This window comes from Tupaia chinensis, unplaced genomic scaffold (genome assembly GCF_000334495.1).
Source record: "Tupaia chinensis unplaced genomic scaffold, TupChi_1.0 Scaffold144058_1, whole genome shotgun sequence".
Taxonomy (NCBI): domain Eukaryota; kingdom Metazoa; phylum Chordata; class Mammalia; order Scandentia; family Tupaiidae; genus Tupaia; species Tupaia belangeri.
Window position 1 is genome coordinate 1,350,748 of NW_006203910.1, and position 3,643 is coordinate 1,354,390.

The 3,643-nt window shown below is 50.2% G+C and overlaps 1 pseudogene; it reads left to right on the forward strand.

The window, feature by feature from the left end:
* Positions 1-1,741: 1,741 nt before the first annotated feature.
* LOC102497254 (pescadillo homolog pseudogene) lies at positions 1,742-3,332 on the forward strand (annotated as a pseudogene).
* Positions 3,333-3,643: the final 311 nt, after the last annotated feature.

Consider the following 3,643-nt stretch of genomic DNA (forward strand, 5'->3'; position numbering starts at 1 on the left):
TATGCAGAAATGCCAAAGATAACGTAAAACAAAACAAAGAATTCCTACAAAGGATTGACTATTAGATTGACAATGGAAGCTCAAATAAAAATGGAATGATAGCTTCCAAGTGATGAGGGAAAATGTCTGCTACCCTGAAGCTTATGCCTGGCTACAGGATCATTAAGAAGTGAGAATAAACAAAAGGCATACTCAGAAAATCAAGACTAAGAGAGTTTTCTACTTACAGACCCTTGCTGAAAGACAAAGAAAATACATATGTCAGTAAGAAAAAAATAATTCCAGAAGGAAGGTGTAGGACATCAGAAACATGTTTACAAATGTGTAAAGCACTTAGTATAAAAAAAAAAAAAAAAAAGGAGTTGGGAGGGGTTAGTCATAAAGGCAACATGCTAGACAATAAAACAAAAGGAGGAATTTATGTTCTATTGATTTTATGTAGTACAGAAAATAGATGTAGTGATTAATATTAGACTTGAGGAAGTCACATGATATGTAAATATTAGTATACAACGGGGTTACAGCCTAATAAGCCCATTCTAGGCTGAAAATACTGTAAAATGGGAGTGTCATAGTATCCAGCTCAATAGTTCCTCACTGTTGTGATTGCACGGACTGGGGGCTGCGGCTAGCCACCACGGGCCAGCATCACCAGAGTATACCCTACCATATACTGCTAGCCCTGGAAAAGAGCACAGTTCAAAGTACAGTTTCTCCCGGGTGCGTATCACTTTTACACCACTGTGAAGTCGAAAAATCATAACTGAAACCATCAATACTCAGGGATCGGCTGTATTGATCGACATTTTTAAAGACGCTACTAGGGCCCAGCTGCAGTAGCCCTGACTCTGCTCCTCAGGAGGCAGAAGCCACGTGAGGATATTCTGTCATTTATAATTCTAACGTTTTTGGACATTTTGCTTTTGACATTTTTGGAATTTGTTTTTGTATCTGGTATGAAGTCAGGATAAAATTGTATATCCTCTCCACCCCCCCTTTGTGGATAACAGATGGTCCCAGCACCACCGTATCAAATAGCCCATTCTTTCCCCACTCACTCCTAACGCCACTTCGGTTATTATAAACAGTTCTCGTATGAATGTGGGTCTGCTTCTCAGCCCTCTAATTTGAAGTGTTATACTATTTCAGGGGTCAGTGAACTATGTCCCTCAGGCCAAATCCGGCCCTCGAGCACTGCTCAAGCAGCCTAGCAATGTAAGTGACAGAGAGTAAGCTCAGGCATACCCCTCTGCCCTTATTCCCCTGCTCCCAGTGCCTGCCTACCCTTCCGGCAGATGCTCAATTTATAACAAAATAGCCTAAGTGATTCATTTGTAAGAATAGCTTAACAAAAATTGCTTAACCATCTTGAAGATGCAAAAAAAAAAGAAAAGAAAAAATACAGAAATTACACATTCCCTGCAAGTTCCTAAACCAACAAAACCAAAACAACAGGTCACCCTTAAGAAATTACTTCTGGGAACCAGCAGTTAGCGTAATGGCTATGTCGCTGGACTCCCACGTAGTCGACCGCGGTTCGTGTCCCGGACCCGGTGGCTTAAAACTCACGCCGGGCACGTGTGCGTGCGTGCCCAAGAATGGAGGAGAAGGGATTGCGGCGTGACCATCCCCCCTGGGGGGTGATTTCTCGCTTTCTGTCTCTCTGTCTCTCTCAAAGTCAGCCGGCCGCCCCGTACGGTGAAATTCCTCCAAAAAAAAAAAAAAAAAAAAAAGAAAAGAAATGACTTCTGCTCTCAGTGCGGTCTTGTTAGCTCCTAAACGTGGAGCCACAGTAGCCCTGGAGAAGAAGCATGAACGGGGCTCTGCCACCACTATATCGCCTGAAATAAAGGCCGGAAGAATCTGCAGCTGAGTCCGGCTGACTTCAGGCGGCTGTGCACCCTCAAAGGCATTTATCCCCACGAGCCCAAACACAAGAAGAAGGTTAACAAGGGTTCCACAGCTGCCCGCACTTTCTACCTTCTCAAAGATACCAAGTTTCTCCTTCATGAACCCATCATCAACGAGTTCCGGGAATACAAGGTTTTTAAAGTCCGTTAGCTCCGGAAGGCATATGGAGGAGCGAGTGGAACACTGAGGAGCGTCTGAAGGACAATAAGCCCAACTACAAACTTGACCGCATCATCAGGAGCGGTACCCCACCTTCATCAACGCCGTGCGGGACCTGGATGACGCCGTCCATGTGCTTCCTCTTCTCTACCTTCCCAGGAGCGCCAAGTGCCACGTGCACACCATCCAGCCATGCCGCCAGCTCTCGGTGGAGTTCCCTGCACTACGTCATCGCTGCCCGGGTCCTGTGCAAGGTCTTCCTGTCCATCAAAGGCATTTACTACCAGGTGGAGGTGCTGGGGCAGCCCATCGTGTGGATCACCCCCTACGCCTTCTCCCACGACCACCCAACAGATGTGGGCTACACGGTCATGGCCACCTTCACCCAGTTCTACACCACCCTGCTGGGCTTCCTCAACTTCCGCCTTTACCAGTCACTGAACCTCCACCCTCCTCCCCCGCCCCCAAGCTCGAGGGTCAGACCCAAGCAGAGGCAGAGGCCAGCGACGGGACCTACGCGCTGGACGCTGAGAGCTCCATGGAGAAACTGGCGGCCCTCAGTGCCAGCCTGGCCTGTGCGGTGGTGCCTGCCATGGAGGAGGAGGCCGAGGTAGATGAGTTTCCAGCAGATGAGAGATGGCGGCCCAGGAGGACGACTGCAGGAAGGAGCTGGAAGTGCAGGAAAAGGACAAGAAGCTCTTTGAGGGCCCGAAGTTCTTCCTGAACTGCGAGGTGCCACACGAGGCCCTGGCCTTCATCATCAGTTTTGGTGGGGCCGTGTCTTGGGACAAGTCACTGTGCATTGGGGTCACCTAAGATGTCACAGACTTCTGCATCACCCACCAGATCGTCCACCCGCTCAGGCAGCAGGCCTCTGTCATTGGCAGGTGCTATGCGCAGCCCCAGTGGGTGTTTGACTCCGTGAATGCCCGCCTTCTCCTGCCCGTGGCAGAGTACTTCCCTGGGGTACAGCTGCCCCCGCACCTTTCACCCTTCGTGTCCGAGAAGGAAGGAGATTATGTCCCACCCGAGAAGCTGAAGCTTCTGGCTCTGCAGCGAGGAGAGGACCCAGGTGAGTGGGAAGGGGCCAGGTGGCAGGTGGACAGGCACCTCTGGGCTGGCCTTAGCTCCTAGACCTGAGCTGGCTGTGTCTCTTGACCACAAAAGTGGCAAGCTCCAGGGAACAGGGAAGCAGGAGCAAAAAGCCTTTGAGCTCACCTTTGGAGTAAGGCGTAGGAGAAGGGAACATTTGCGTCTACCAGTCAAGTGCTGTTTGACATTCAGGAGCGAGGCCAAGCGCCTGGCCATCGTGATGATGAAGAAGTGGGAGAAGTACCTGTACAAGATCATGTTTGGCAAGAGGTGCGAAGTCCGTGAGGCCAACAAACTAGCAGAGAAGCGGAAAACCCACAAGGAGGCTGTGAGGGCTGGGAAGGCAGCCAGGAAGGCAAGGCCAGTGTGAGTCCTGGTGACCCCTTGCTGGGCCCAGGCCGGCTTCTGGCAGCTGCACGTGACAAAGGCAGGCCTGAGGACCTAAGCTTGGTGGCAGACCAGCATTCTAGTTTCAACTCTC